Genomic DNA, 16,637 nt, shown 5'->3' with positions numbered 1-16,637 from the left:
CACTTATTCTTGTGTGCCACTGAGGTCTGACACCTGCTTGTTGTGCAATATTATTAAGGCAATGACTAATAGACATCTGCCATTTTTTCTATTGGATTGGATGTCCTTTTCTTATGGATTTATGAGAATTCTTTATTTATTCTGAGTTTGAAATCTTTGTACTCCAAATTTGTTGCTTCTTTTCACTCTTTTTTTGATGTAAATATTTCCCCCAGTTTTATTGAGGTATAATTGGCAAACACCACTATATAAACTTAAGATCTACAACATAATGATTTGACTTACATGTATCATGGAATAACACAGCAAATTTAATGTCCTTCATCTCATATAGATACAAAGAAGAAAAAAAATAATTTTCCTTTTGATGAGAACTCAGAATTTATGATCTTAAAAACTTTCATACATACCACACAAAAGTGTTAACTATACTCATCATGTTGTAAATTACATTCCTAGTTCTTATTCATCTTATAACTGAAAGTTTATTTTTAACCAAGTTCATTCATTTCTTCCTTTCCTTCACACATGGCCTCTGGTAACCACAAGTATGATCTCTTTTTTTTTTTTTTTTTTTAATGAGTTAATTCATTTGTTTTAGATTCCACATGTAAGAAAATTAATGCAGTATTTGTCATTTTCTGTCTGACCTATTTCACTTATCACAGTGCTCTCAAGGTCCATCCAAGTTGTCACAAATGCAGGATTTCCTCCTTTTTGATGGTTGATTAATATTCCATTAGGTAGATAGATAGATAGATAGATGATAGATACATAGATGGATATCACCACTTCTTCATTCTTTCATCTTTTGATGGACACTTAGGTCATTTCCATGTCTTGGCTCTGGTAAGTAATGCTACAATAAACATCGGGGTACAGATATCTCTTTGACATAGTGTTTTCATTTCCTTCAGATACATACTCCAGAAGTGGAATAACCAGATCATATGGTTGTTCTATTTTTAATTTTTTGAGGAACTTTTATACTATTTTCCATAGTGGTTGTGCTGGTATATGGTCCCACCACCAGTGCACAGCAGTTCCTTTTTTTTTTCAAGTTCTCACCAGCATTTGTTATCTCATGTCTTTTTGACACTAGCCATTTCAACAGGTATGAAGTGATATCTCACTGTGGTTTTAATTTGCCTTTCTCTAACGATTAGTGATGTTGAGCACATTTTTTGTGTACCTGTCAGCTATTCATATTACTCCTTTAGAAAAATACCTTTGTGGGTCCTTTGTCCATTTTTAAACTGGATTATTTGTGATGTTTTGGTATTGATTTGTATGATGAGTTCTTTATATATTTTAGATATTAACCCCTTATGAGATACATGGTTTGCACATATTTCCCATCCCATATTTTGTCTTTTCATTTCATTGATTTTTTGTTGTGTTGTGTAGAGTTTTTTTCAGTTGACATAGTGTTACTTGTTTATTTTAAATTTTGTTGCTTATGCTTTAGGTGTCACATCCAAAAAATTGCCACAACCCATGTCAAGGAGCTTGTTCTCTTCTGTTTTCCTCTAGGACTTGTGATCTTACATTTACATGTTTTAACCCATTTCAAGTTAAGTTTTGGTCGTGGTATAAGATATCAGTCTAGTATTACTCCTTTGCATGTAAATATCCACTTTTCCCAACACCAATTATTGAAGATACTGTCTTTTCTCCATTGAGTATTATTGGCTCCCTTGTCAAATATTAGTTGGCTGTATGCATGGATTTAGTTCTAGGCTTTCAATTTTGTTCCATTGGACTATGTCTGTTTTCATGCCAGTACCATACTGTTTTGATCACTATATTTTTGTAAAATAGCCTGGAATCAGGAAATGTGATGTCTTCTACTTCATCCTTTCCCAGGGTTGCTTTAACCATTTGAGGTCTTTGTAGTTCCATATACATTTTAGGATGTAAAGATGTCTTTAGAACCTTGATAGGGTTTGCACTGACTCTACAGATTACTTTTGGCAGAATAAACATTTTAAAACTCCTCTAATTCTTCTAATCCATGAACATAGAATACTTTTGCATATATCTGTGTCTTTTTCCATTTATTTCATCAATGTCTTATAGTTTTCAGTGTAGAGAGATTTCACCTCCTTGATTCAATTTGTTCTTGAGTCTTTTTGTTTGTTTTGATGCTAATATAAATGAAATTGTTTTCTTTATTTGTTTTTCAGATAATTCACTGTTAGTGTATGGGAATGCTACTGATTTTTGAATGTTAATTTTGTATCCTGCAACTTTACTAAATTTGTTGATTAGATTTAAGTTTCTTGGTAGGTCTTTAGGGTTTTCTATATATTAAATTATGCCCTCTGCAAATACAGGCAATTTACAACTTCTTCCTTTCCAATTCTGGGGCTTATTTCTTCTTTCTTGATTGATCTAGCTGGAACTTCAAGTACTGTGTTGAATAGGAGTGGTGAGAATGGACATGTTTGTCTTTTTCCTGATTTTAGAAGAAGAGATTTCAACTTTTCACCATTAAGTATGATGTTAGCTGTAGACTTATCACTATGGCCTTTATTGTAGTTAGGTGTGTTCCTTCAATACCTAGTTTGTTGAAAGTGCTTATTTAAACAGATTTTGAATTTTGTCAGCTACTTTTTCTGCATCTATTGAGATGATTATACGATTTTTAAATTCATTTTATTAATGTAATTTATCACAAAATTGATTTGCATATGTTGAACCATCCTGGATTCTCTGGGATAAATCTCACGTGATCATGGTAAGTGATCTTTTTAATGTGCTGCTGAATTTGATTTGAAAGTATTTTATTGATAATTTTTTTAACATTTTTTATTGATTTACAATCATTTTACTATGTTGTGTCATATTCCAGTGTAGAGCGCAATTTTTCAGTTATAAATGAACATATATATATTCATCATCACATTTTTTCTCTATTTTATTGATAATTTTTGCATCTACCATCATCAGGAATATTGGCCTGTGTTTACCTTGCTGGTAATGGCCTTTTCTGGCTTTGCTATCAGGGAAATGCTGACCTTGTAGAATGAGTTTTGGAGTCTTCTCTCCTCTGGGCTTTTTTGCGAAGAGTTGACATTAACTTTTTCTTTTAATGTTTTGTAAAATAAAAAAATGTGAAATCACTTGGTCCTGGGCTTTCCTTCGTTGGGAGATTTCTGATCACTGATTCAGTCTGCTTGCTAGTATTTAGCCAGATAGATGCTGTATTTCTTCCTGATTCAGTTTTGAAATGTGTATTTCTAAGAATTTTTCCACTTCTTCTAGGTTGTCCAGAATATCATTGTTCAAAGTAGCTTCTTATTATCCTTTTTATGTTTATGGTATCAGTTGAAATATCTCCTTCATTTAAAATGATTTGGGCCCTCTCTCTTTTTTCCTTGGCTAGTTTAGTCTAGCTAAAGATTTGTCAATTTTGTTTAACTTTTTAAGAATCTATTCGTTTTGTTAATCTTTTAAAATTGTTTTCCTGTTCTCTATTTCACTTATTTGTGCTCTAATTTTTATTATTTCCTTCCTTCCCTTACTTTTGACTCAGTTTTTTTTCTTTTTTTAATTCCTTAAGATATTTATTTCTACTTTCATACCATTGTAGTCAGAGAAGATACTTAGTATGATTTCAACCCTCTTGAATTTGCTAAGAGTTGTTTTGTGACCCAGTGTATGGTCTGTCATAGATAATGTTTCATTTTGCTTAAGAAGAATTTATATTCTGCCATTGTCAGATAGAAAGTTCTTTATATGTCTTTTTGGTTGAAATCTGCTGTTTTCTCACTGATTACCTGTCCAGATGATCTGTCCGTTGCTGAGGGTGGGGTATTAGAGTTCTTAGCTGGTACTGTTTTGCTGTTATTTCTCCTTTTAGCTCCATTAGTTCTGCTGCATATGTTGGAGCACTTCAGCGTTAGGTGCATAAATACGTACAAGTGTGATACCTTCTTCATGGATTGACCTCTTTGTTATTATTCAGTGACCATCTCTCTTCATATCATTTTTGTTTAAAATATATTTTGTTTGATTTAAGTATAGCTACTTCCACTTTTCTTGAGGTGTCATTTAATTAAAATATCTTTTCCTTCCTTTCACTCTATGCATGTCTTTAAGGCTAAAGCAAGTTCTCATGGGGAGTGTATCATTAAAACTTGTTTTTTTCTTTAATCCGTTCAGCTATTTTATGACTTTTGATTGAAACAATTAATCTATTTACATTTAAAAGAATTATTGATAGATAAGGACATTCTACTGTCATTTTGTTAAATGATTTCTGGCTGCTTTGCAAATGTATTGTTACTTATTTTGTATTCTATTGCTTTTTTGTCTTCTGATGTTTTTTGGTATTAACGTTGTTTGACTGATGTATCATCTTCTTTTGTTTAATTACTACAGGTTTTCCCCTAATTATTACATAAAATATCTTAAAATTATAACACTCTATTTTGAATTGATGAAAACCTAACTTTTCAATAGCATTACTAAACTTTATACTTTTATTTCTTCTTGTTCTCACATTTTAATTATTGATGTTACAATTATTTTATATTTTATAACTAATAACATTGTAGTTATGAATGTTTTACTATGTTTGGTTTTTAGCTTTTAGACGAGTTGTAAGTGAATTGCACATCACCATTACTATATTACAGATTCTGATTTTGAATATGTATTTACTATTGACAGTAAGTTTTATCCTTTCTTACGTTTTCACAAATTTTATTACCATCTTTTTACCTCCACACAAAGAAATCTCAGCATTTTTTGTAAGGCAGGTCTGGTTGTGATAAACTCCTTCAGTTTTAATGGTTTTAGAATGACAAGGGCTTTGTTACTTTTTCATTTCTGAAGGACTGCTTTGCCAGGTGTAAAATTCTTGGTTCACTATTTTTTTCTTTCAATGTGTTGAATATATCACCCCTGGCCTAAAATGTTTCCCTTGAGAAATCCACTGATAGTCTTACGGGGTCTCTTCACATGTTGTTTCTCATGTTTTTCCTTGTTGCTTTCAAATTTTTTTCCTTGTCTTTTACTTTTGACAGTTTAATTGTAAGAGGTCTTGATGTAGGCCCATCTGGGTTCAAGCTATTTGGGCCTCATAGGTCTAGATGTCCATTTCTCTCCCCAATAAGTTTTGAGCCATTATTGCTTTAAATATACTTTCTATGGTTTACTTTTTCTTGCTTTGTTAAATTCTATAGTTATATACGTAACTCTACATATAGTTCTTTGTAGTTTTTTAAAATTACTTTGTTGAATGTCTCATTTTATTTATGCATTGTTTTCCTGATTTATTTAGCTGTCTGCCTGTGTGTTCTTGTAGTTCACTAAACTTCTGTAAGTGGACACCTATTCTGAATTCTTTGCCTGACAATTGATAGATCTTCATTTATTTGGTGTTCGTTATTGGAACTTTATTAGCTTCCTGTGGTGGTTCTAGTTGGGTGCCCGAACCCTGTGGGTGGCAGGGTGGGGGCGTTGGGGTTGGGGACCCAGCCGGCCTGGTCCACCAGGTTGGCCAGCCCCGCCGCCCTGCCGCCCCAGCGCCCGGCCCCACTGGCAGCGTCCCTACTGCAGGAGCCGCAGCCAAGCATCCGCGCTGCGGGCGGGAGGGGGAGGAGCGCGCCCAAAGCGTGGGAAGCTGGGTGGGAGCCGAGTGCTCCTGGACCAACTCCCCGAGGAGGAACGCGGCCTGGGGTCTGGGCCGCCTCGTGCCTTCACTTCTGCTCCCGCCGCCAGGCAGGTAAGGGGGCGCTGGTGGGGGCGCGCAGGTCGGGGAGCCAGCGGGTGAGGCCTGGGCTGTGCCGTTGGGGAGGCGCACAGGGAGGGGTGCGGAGGTGAGGCCCAGGCCACGCGCCCCGTTAGGACCCTGAGGCGGGTCAGGGGCCGCTGTCCTGGTTCGTGGTGTCCCCCCCCCGCCTCCCCACATTAGTCATCCCTGAACGCCGCGTCTTCACTGCCTCTTACACCCGGGTTTGGGAAAGCAGGTGAAGCTCCGGGAGGTGAGGGCTCTGGACGGCCAGGGAGCATCTCCGACTGGCCTTCAGGCCACGGCCAGCTCCTGGGAGGAGGATGCGTTGCTGTCGCGGGTCCCGGCGGTGGCCATGGTGGCATGAGGGCTGCCCTGTGCAAGCCCCTGGATTTTCTTCCCTATTTCCCCGCGGCCTGGACTGGGGCGGCCTCTGCTTCCCCATGTTCACAGGGTGCACGTCTGGTGGTCAGCCTGCCCCTGGGAGGCAGACGCTTGCTATCTGGGGGTGGGGGCGGGGGCGGGGGCGGCATCATCATCTGCAACAGCGGGGAGAGGGGTCTGTCCCTGGGATCCTGTGGATTTGCTCCCATCTCCCCCATGGCCTGAGGGCTGCCTCTGCTCCCCCAGGTTCGCGGGTCACAGGTGACAGGTCAGTCTGCTCCTGGGAGGCAGGCTCGGTGTGGTCAGTGTGCGGGGGCGGCAGCAGCGACAGCGAGAAATGGGAGCAAATCCCCGCACTTGCACGGGGCAGCCCCAATCCCGCCATCACTTCAGTAGCCCTCTGACGGCAGGGCGCCTGCCTTCCTGGAGCAGGATGACCTGTAACTTGAGTCCCGGGAACCTGGGGCAGCAGAGGCTGAGCCCAGGCCATGCCGCAGGGGAGATGGGGGCAAATCGCCCAGCTCACCAGGGGTAGCGCGCCTCTCCTTGCAGCTGCCCCAGGTTCCTGGGACACTGGTTTCCAGGACAGTGGGCTCCCAGGAAGCAGTGGCGGTGCGGTTAGGAGGCGGCGGGGAGGGGGGCTGCCCCCATGGGGCAGGTGGACTTCCTCCCATCTCTCCTGGGGGCGGGCTGTGCTGCCGCAGGTTGGCAGGACGCATATCTTCACGTCAATCTGCTCCTGGGAGGAGGGCGCCGTGTGGTCGGGGGGCAGTGCAGCAGCGGGCCCAGGACTTTAGGAGTACTGGGCTATAGCCCAGGATAGCTCACTCACCTTTCTTCTCTTGCTTCCTCAGTTGGTGGCTGTAGTGGCTTTTCCATTAGAGGTTATTATCAGATACTGAACGTAGGTTTCTGTGACTAACATTTGTAAATCTCAAACTTCCACATTTATCCTCCCCCCACCCCTTTCCCTGGTAAGTGTAAGATTGTTTACTAACTCTGCAACTCTGCTTCTGTTTTGTAGGTGAGTTCATAGTGTCTTTTTTTTAGATTGCACATACAACTGATACCATACAGTATTTTTCTTTCTGTTTCTGGCTCACTTCAATTAGAATGATGATCTCTAGGTCAAACCATGTTGCTGCAAATGGCATTATTTTATCCCTTTTTATGGCAGAGCAGTATTCCATTGGATAAATATACCACATCTATATCCAGTCATCTGTTGCTGAAAATTCAGTTAAGTTGCTTCCATGTCTTGGCTATTGTATATGATGGTGCAGGTATCTTTTTGTATTTGAGTTCCCTCTGGATATATAGCAGAAATGGAATTGCTGGATCATAGGGTAAGTCTATTTTTAGTTTTTTGAGGAATTTCCATACTGTTTCCCATAATGGCTACACCAAACTACATTCCCACCAGCAGTGTAAGAGGGTTCCCTTTTCTCCACACCCTCTCCAGCATTTATCTTCATGAACTTTTAAGTGATGGACATTCTGACTGATGTGAGGAGATACCTCATTGTAGTTTTGATTTGCATTTCTCTGATAATTAGTGATACTGAGCATTTTTTCATGTGCCTATTGGTCATTCGTATGTCTTCATTGGAGAAATGCTTTTTTAGATCTTCTGCCCATTGTTGGATTGGATTCTTTGTTTTTTGTTATTAAGCTTTATGAGCTGATTATATAATCTGGAAATTAAGTCTTTGTCAGTTGAATCATTTACAAATGTTTTCTCCCATTCTGTAGTTTGTCGTTTTGTTTTGCTTATGGTTTCCTTTGCTGTGCAAAAGCTTGTAAATAAGCTCAGTTAGGTCCCATTTGTTTGTTTATTTGTGCTTTTGTTTCTGTTGCTTGAGTAGAGTGCCCTAGGAGAAGATTACTGAGAAGTATGTGAGGTAATGTTTTGCCTTTGTTTTCTTCTAAGAGGTTTATAGTGTTGTCTACATGTTTAAGTCTTTAAGCCATTTTGAATTTATTTCTGTGTAAGGTGGGAGGAAGTATTCTAACTTCATTTACTTACATGCTGCTGTCCAGTTTTCCCTACACCATTTGCTGAAGAGACTGTCTTTACTCCATTGTATATTCTTGCTTCCTTCGTCAAAGATTAATTGACCAGAAGTTTGTGGGTTTACTTCTGGGCTCTCTATTCTGTTCCATGGATCCTGTAGGTCTGTTTTTGTACCAGTACATGCTGTTCTGATTGTAGCTGTGTAGTGTTGTTGAAGTCTGGGAGGGTTATTCCTCCAGCTTTATTCTTTTTCTTCAGTTATGCTTTGGTAATTCTGGGTCTTTTGTGATCCATATAAATTTTAGGATGATTTGTTCTAATTCTGTGAAAAATGTCCTGGGTGGTTTGATAGGGATCACATTAAATCTGTAGAATGCTTCGAGTAGTATGGCCGTTTTAACCATATTAATTTTTCCAGTGCAAGAACATGGGGTAGCTTTCCATTTCTTTAGGTCTTCTTTAATTTCCTTAGTTAGTGGTTTGTAGGTCTCTGCCTATGTCTTTCACTTCCTGGGCCAGATTTATTCCTAAGTATTTTATTTTTTTTGAATGCAGTTTTAAAAGGAATTATTTCTTTCGTGTAAGGAATGTCACTGGTCTCTGTATGTTGATGTTGTGTCCTGCTACCTTGCTGAATTGTTTTATTAGCTCTAGTCATTTTTGTTTGGAGCCTTTAGGGTTTTCTATATATAGTATCATGTCATCCACACATATGACAGTTTTACCTCTTCTCTTCCAATTTAGATCCCTTTTATTTCTTTTTTGTTGTTGTTCTTATTGTTGTCTTATTGCTCTGGCTAGGACTTCCAATACTACATTGAATAGAAGTAGTGAGAGTGGGCATCTTTGTCTTGTTCCAGATTTTAGTGGCAAGGTTTTCAGCTTTTCTTGGTTGAGTATTTTGGTAGAGTATTATGCTGGCTGTGGGTTTATTATAAATAGCTTTTATTATGTTGAGATATGTTTCCTGTATACCCACTTTGGTAAGACCATGGGCTCAGTGTGTTCAGGGGGCTAGGATAATGGTAGCAGAGGTAACGGCGGCAGTGGGAGGAGAGGGGCTGCCCCTCGGGAGCCAGTCATTTGCTCCCATCTCCCCTGTGGCCGGGGCTGGGTGCGGCCTCTGCTGCCCCAGGTTCACTGGACCCTCATCTTTAGGTGAGTCACCTCCTAGGAGGCTGACATGGTGTGGTCAGGGGACGGGGGTGGTGGGAGGGTGGCTTCCCCCTGCAAGCCCTTGGATTTAGTGCCATTTCCCTGTGGCCTGGCCTAGGGGCAGCCTCTGCTGCCCCAGGTTTGCAGGACTCACATGTATAGGTCAGCCTGCTCTCTGGAGGCCTGTGAAGTTTGGTTAGGGAGCGAGGAAGACAGAGGCGGCAGCTTCAGTGGCGGGAGAAGGGGGCTGCCCTGTGCCTCCCTGTGGGTTTGCTCCCATCTTCCCAGGGGCCTGGCCTGGTGGTGGCCTCTGCTGCCCCAGGTTCCCTGGAGGCTTGTCCTAAGGTCATGCTGCTCCTGAGGGGTGGGCACTGTGCATTCAGTGTTTGGGGGCTGCAGCGGTGACGCGAGAAATGGGAGCAGATACCTACTATAGCGTGTGGCAGCCCCAATCCTGCTGTTGCCACTGCCAAGTCCCCTAAACCGCCCCACGCCTGCCTCTCAGGAGCAGGCTGACAGGGAGAAGTGCTTTGCAAGCTGAGGAATTGCAGCTGCCTCCAGCCCCGCCTGCCCGCGCCCTAAGCCTGGGACAGCTGACTGCGCACCGCGCACACGCTCAGGATCCTTGTTTGGTGGCTGTCACCATGGTGATTGGAGCTGGACTGCCCTGCCCGCGCGGGGTGAGGGGTGAGAGGGTCAGCTTGGGTTAGGGGTGCACTCGGGGTGAGGGGGGAAAGGCTGAGAGGTGAAGGGCTGCTGGGAGTGAGGGGACCCCACTGAGGGGTGGGCGGTAGTCCCAGGGTGAAAGGTGAGGGGGACCATCTTGAGATGGTGGAGGGGACCCCGGGTGGGGCATGAGGGGTCAGTTTGGTGTGTGGGGAGTGTGAGGGCAGGGACCTCAATGTAAGGAGAAGGAGCTTTGTCTTGGGGGTCCAGGTCAGGGACCAGGCCTGGCCAGAGGTGGGGAGGCAGTCACTGGGTGGGGCACTGCAATCAGGGGGGTGCGGCTGGGGGTGTGGTCTGGTCCAGGGCCCGTGGTGGTACTGGTTGAGTATCAGGACCCAGTCGATGGCTGGTGGGGGCATTAGGGTTGGTGGGGACCTGGAGGGGTGGGCCACAGGGTCGCCCCTCCCCACCAGCCCTCCCCGCCCGGCCCCACCCAGCCCCACTCTCCTTGTCCCACACTGCAGGAACCCCAGCCTGAGCTTCCCCTCTGTGGTCCAGCAGAGGCGGGGCAGGCATGCAAGCCTGGACGTCTGAGCCCACCCAGAGCAGTGGAAACTGGGCAGGAGCCCGGTTCTCCTGGACCAGCTACCCATGGAGGAACACGGCCTCGGATCTGGGCCGCCTCTTTCTGTGGCCTCTGCTGCCTTCACCCAGCAGGTAAGGGGGCGCTGGTGGGGGCGTGCAGGTCAGGGAGCCTACGGGTGAGGCCTGGGCTGTGCAGCTGGGGAGACGCACAGGGAGGGGTGTGTGGGTGAGATCCAGGCCGCATGTCTTGTTAGGACCCTGAGGCGGGTCCGGTCCCCCGCCCTGGTTCGTGGTGCCCCAGCCCCCTCATTAGTAGTCTTTGCTGCCACTTATACCCGGGTTTGGGAAAGCGGGTGCAACTTCTGGAGGTGAGAGGCCGCCATACAGCCAGGGAGCACCTCCCACTGGCCCTCAGGTTGTGGCCTTCCTGTGTAGGTGGACCAGCCTGGCCGGTGGAGGCCACCCTGGACCTTCTGTGTCACAGTTGACCTGAGGCAGAATAAGGGGTGAGGCCTGGGCCTTTGGGAGCTGGTCACCCTGCCACCAAGATCAAAAGCTTTTGAGAAGTCTATTTTTAGTCTTTTGAGGAATGCCCCTACTGTTTCCCACAATGGCTGCACCAAACTGCATTCCCAGCAGCAGTGTCAGAGGCTTCCTTTTCTCCGCAGCCTCTCCAGCATTTCTCCTTTGTGGACTTTTGAATGACAGCCTTTCTGACTGGTGCGAGGTGATGTACTTCGTTGTAGTTTTGATTTGCATTTCTCTGATAAGTAGTGATACTGAGGATTTTTTTTCATATGCCTGTTGACCATTTGTATGTCTTCACTGGAGAAAGGTGTGTTTAGTTCTGACCATTTTTGGATTGGGTTGATGTTTGGTTATTCAGTTGTATGAGCTGTTTATATATTCTGGAAATTAACCCCTTGTCAGTCTCATCTTTTGCGAATATTTTCTCCCATCTCATAGGTTGTCCTTTTGTGTTGCTTATGGTTTCCTTTGCTGTGCAAAAGCTGATGAATTCAGTTTGGTCCCATTGGTTTGTGTATCTGTGCCTTCATGTCTGTTTGCTGGGGTGGACTGCCCTAGGAGAGTGTTGCTGACGTGTGTGTCAGATGTTTTGCGTATGTGTTCTTGAAAGAGGCGTGTAATGTCTTGTCTTATGTTTAAGTCCTAAAGCGATTTTGAATTTATTTTTGTGCACGGTGTGAGGGAGTCTCCTAATTTCATTGATTTCCATGCAGCTGTCCCGTTTCCCCTGTGTCATTTGCTGAAGAGACTGTCTTTACTCCACTCTATGTTGTTCCTGCCTTGTTTATCGAAGATGAATTGACCAGAAGTTTGTGGGTTTTCTCTCTGGACCCTATATTCTGTTCCCTTGATCCGATGTCTGTTCCCTCACCGCCCCCCCAACTTTTCCAGTTTTATTAGGTAGAATTATTACAGTGCAACTGCACATACACGTTATATTGCATATAGATATGTATATACAGTATACTGCACTTTTTTTTTTTTAGTTTACATAAATGTACTACTTACCATTTCTAAGAAGAGATTAGGTTTTTCAACTTGCATATTTATCAAAGGACTAAAGCCAACTCAAAATAAGAATCAACAGAATATGGTAATACGATCATAAAGGACAGTCAGATGTGCTTACACATATTGAAGAAATCAAAATGAAAACTAGTCCATTTGTAGCCTTATTATTATTGTTATAATTGTTTTGATTCCTCATATAAATAATAACATATGGCATTTTTCTTTCTCTTTCCGGCCCACTTCACTTAGAATGACAGTCTTCAGGTCCATCCATGTTGCTGCAAGTGGCATGGTTTTATGGCTGAGTAGTGTTCCATTGTATATATGTACCACGGTTTCTTTATCTAGGCATCTGTCGATGGACATTTGGGTTGTTTCCATGTCTTGGCTGTCGTAAATAGTGCTGCTGTGAACATTGGGGTGCATGTGTGTTATTGAATTTTATTTTTCTCTGGATATGTTCCCAGGAGTGGGATTGCTGGATAATGTGGTAGGTCTGTTTTCATTTTTTTAAGGAACCTCCATACTGTCCTCCAATGTGGCTGCACCAATCTACACTCACACCCACAGTGTCGAAGGGTTCCCTTTTCTCCACCCCCTCTTCAGCATCTGTCACTTGTAGACTTCTCAATGGTGGCCATTCTGGCTGGTGTAAGGTGATATCGCATTGTAGTTTTGATCTGCATTTCTCTGACAATGAGTGATGCTGAGCATTTTTTTTCATGTGCCCTATTGGCCATTTGAATGTCTTCTGTGGCGAATTGTTTGTTTAGGTCTTCTGCCCATTTTTGGATTGGGTTGCTTGTTTCTTTGCTATGAAGGTGTATGAGCTGTTCGTATGTTTTGAAAATTGGTCTCCTGTCAGTCACATCATTTGCAAAGGTTTTCTCCCATTCTGTAGGTTGTCTTTTCGTTTCGTGGATGGTATCCTTAGTTGTACAGAAGTCTGAGTTTAATTAGATCCCACTTGCTTATTTTTGCTTTTATTTCCAGTAGTCCAGGAGCTGGTTTAAAAAATACACTGCATTAATGTATGTCCACGAGTGTTGTGCCTTTGTTTTCCCCTAGGAGTTTTACAGTATCTGGTTGTACATTGAGGTCTTTAATCCATTTTGAGTTTACTTTTGTACATGATGTTGGAGAATGTTCTAATGTCAGTCTTTTACAGGTAGCTGTCTGGCTTTCCCAGCACCACTTATTGAAGAGACTGTCTTTCCTCCACTGTGTGTTCTTGCCTCCTTCATCATGGGTTAATTGACCACACGTGTGTGGGTTTATTTCTGGACTTTCTATCCTGTTCCATTGATCCCATATGTCTGTTTTTGTACCAATAACGTGCTGTTTTGATTATAACTCTGTAGTATTGTCTGAAGCCTGGGAGGGTTATTCCTCCAGCTTCGTTCTTTTTCTTCAATAATGCTTTGGTAACTTCAGGTCTTCTGTGATTCCATATAAATTTTAGGATGGTTTGTTGTAGTTCTGTGAAAAAATGTCCTGGGTAATGTGATAGGGATAGCATTAAGTCTGTAGGTCGCTTTGGGCAGCGTGGCCATTTTGACATTATGGATTCTTCCAGTGCAAGAACACGGGATGTCTTTCCATTTCTTTAAGTCCTCTTTCATTTCCTTAGTCAGGGTTTTGTGGGTCTCCACATAAGAATTCTTTCACTTCCTGGGCCAGATGTATTCTTAAGTATTTTATTTTTTGGATGCGGTTTTAAAAGGGATTATTACTTTCGTGTAAAGAAATGCCACTGATTTCTTTATGTTGATACTGTCTTCTGCTGCCTGGCTGAGTTGTTCGATTAGCTCTAGTTGTTTTTATGCAGAGGCTTTAGGGTTTTCTATATATAGTTTCATGTCATCCACATATAATGACAATGTTACCTCTTCTCTTCCAATTTAGATCCCTTTATATTTCCTTCTGTTGTCTAATTGCTGTGGCTAGGACTTCCACTACTTTCTATGTTGAATAGAAGTGATGAGAGAGGCCATCCTTGTCTTGTTCCCAATTTTAGCGGAAAGACTTTCAGCTTTTTGCTGAGGAGTGTTATGCTGGCTGTAAGTTTGTCATAAATAGCTTTTATTATGTTGAGATATGTTCCATCTCTACCCACTTTAGTAAGAACTTGGGCTCATGTGGTCAGGGGGCTTGGGACGAAGGTAGAGGTAGCAGTGGTGGGAGGAGGAGGGCTGCCCCTTGGGAGCCAGTCATTTGCTCCCATCTTCCCCATGGCCTGACCTGGGAGTGGCCTCTGCTGCCCCAGGTTCAGTGCACCCATGTCTTTAGGTCAGTGTGCTCCCAGGAGGCTGGCGTGGTGTGGTAAGCGGGTGGGGGCAGCAGTGGCAGGAGTGGGGCTGTCCTGTGCAGGTCCTTGTGTGTACTCCCATCTCCCCAGTGGCCTGGCTTGGGGGCAGCCTCTGCTGCCTCAGGTTTGCAGGACTGATATGTGTAGAAACAGACTCATAGATATAGAATACAAACTTGTGATTGCCAAGGGGGAGTGGGGTGGGAAGGGACAGACTGAAAGTTCGATATTTGTAGATACTGGCAGGTGTATGTAGAATAGATAAACAAGATTATACTGTATAGCACAGGGAAATATATACAAGATCTTGTGGTAGCTCACAGTAAAAAAAAATGCGACAATGAATATATGTATGTTCATGTATAACTGAAAAATTGTGCTCTACACTGGAGTTTGACACAACATTATAAAATGACTATAACTCAATTTAAAAAAGTAAAAACAAAAAGAATAGGCAGACAAAAAAAGAATAAAATAAACCTAATCACACTCCCCCACAAAAATAATAATTAAAAAAAGATTTTACGGAGCAACAAAAATCACAAGCAGGAGTGACCTGCAAAGATTACAAAGTCTTACAAAGTTCTTATTTCCAGGTCCCTGTGTTTTAATTCGTGATTCTCTTACAAAATAATAAGTAATTGGAAGCCTCCTTTGATTTCTGTCGTTCTTTTTTATGTCTGAATATGAGACTTAGAAAATCCCCACTTCTTTCCTCTAGCTAGATCTGAAGTGGCCCATCTTCCTAGGGCACACACAAAAGTTGTACTATTTTAAAAATCCCACTCAGTAGGTCTCCTGACTAGCAACAGAGTCACAGGTTATCCCCCCTTAAGTGCCCTCTGGGGCATTTAATCTAGACAGAGATAAGGTCAACACTTGGCACAGAGCGTCTATTCAGAGAGAAGCCAAAAACTGAAAAGAATTTTTTTTAGAAATAATAAGATACTAAGTTCCTATCTTCTTTCATGATGAGTTATTATAGAAAAATAACTGCATAATTTAAAAAGTAAGAATCTAATTTTCAAATAGGTGAAATTAACCTCCAGCTCTCACAAAAACATACTTCAAATACAGTTTAGCTGAATGTATTTCCAGGGCCACTGAGCTTAGAATCGACACCTTTGATGAAATTTAAAGTGTGATTGAAAATTAAAAGGATTGTGGTGGTTGAATGGAAACATTTATAGATTTTACTATGAGAAGTTTTATTTTCTGTTGTATAAATAGACCGTAGACATGTGCTGGAGATGCCAGTCAATGTTTTGCATCCACCACTCCCATCCTGGCTCCTGCTCAAAAGGTGGACCTAGGTAACTGTTCTTGGAACTAGTGGCCCTGACTTCCCAGTGTTAAGAGTAATGCAAGCCTGTATCTCACTCTAGTTGGGAATGTTCTTCCTAAATGTATACTGGCTTATTGAGCAAATAAGCTAGTATTAACTCCATTGAATGTTTACGATTATAAAAAGTGTAAATTTGTGCTCAACCAAATCGAATTATTATTCTGATTTCCAAGAGTAGTTACATTTTATAGTTTGTTAGCTTGAAGACTATATTTAGGTAACTTAAACCTTAGACTTAAATTAATTCTCGGGTATTCATTGGATGCCTAAATCATTTCTAAGATATGACAATGAAACATTGGTTACTAAGCATACTTTTCAGTTTATATGCTTTTGTTTTATATTTTAAATGCTAAAAAGAGGCTATTTCTTTGGGTCTGTTAATTAATGTGCTTATTTTTGCAACTTTGAGAAGCCCTTAGAAGCTGTAGAAAGTTGTGTTACATGCATTCATAAACTTTGCTCATCTGCTAAAAAGTCAGTGTATATCATAAAATTCACAATTACTTACCCTCTAGTTTTTTGTGAAATAAAAGCTATTTTGGTTAAAAGTTACTGTTAATACAAATGATTGCAACCATATACTTTGGAGCAATAGTTTCAGAGAAATACAACTACTATGCACGTGCTTTTGTTTTTCAAGGAAAATAGTTCTTTCCTAACGCAGCCATTCTCAGGGCTTTTGATCTACAAACTCCTCTGTACCACATTTCCACCAGCAATGTATGGGTGATATATTTTCTCTGTATCTTTACCGGCATTTGGTGTTATCATTATTTGTTATTTTAGCCGTTCTGCTAGGTGTGAAGTGATATCTCATCATAGTTTTGGCTTCTATTTCTCTAAGGGCTAATGCTTTTGAACATCTTTTGATGTGCTAATTTGCCTTCTGTATAACTTC

General features: G+C 41.9%; 1 long non-coding RNA gene across 32 annotated transcripts in view; it reads left to right on the top strand.

The window, feature by feature from the left end:
* The window catches only part of LOC105064761 (putative serine protease 47), a 90,521-nt gene that overhangs the window by 55,842 nt on the left and 18,042 nt on the right, over positions 1-16,637 (top strand). For all 32 annotated transcript variants that reach the window (XR_012511280.1, XR_012511269.1, XR_012511266.1 and 29 more), the window contains 2 exons: positions 9,799-9,973; positions 10,484-10,676. This is a non-coding gene — a long non-coding RNA (putative serine protease 47). The remainder of the gene's footprint in view (positions 1-9,798; positions 9,974-10,483; positions 10,677-16,637) is intronic.

The sequence above is a fragment of the Camelus bactrianus genome, chromosome 2 (assembly GCF_048773025.1).
Source record: "Camelus bactrianus isolate YW-2024 breed Bactrian camel chromosome 2, ASM4877302v1, whole genome shotgun sequence".
Taxonomy (NCBI): Eukaryota; Metazoa; Chordata; class Mammalia; order Artiodactyla; family Camelidae; genus Camelus; species Camelus bactrianus.
This window is presented reverse-complemented; position numbering and strand designations above follow the sequence as displayed.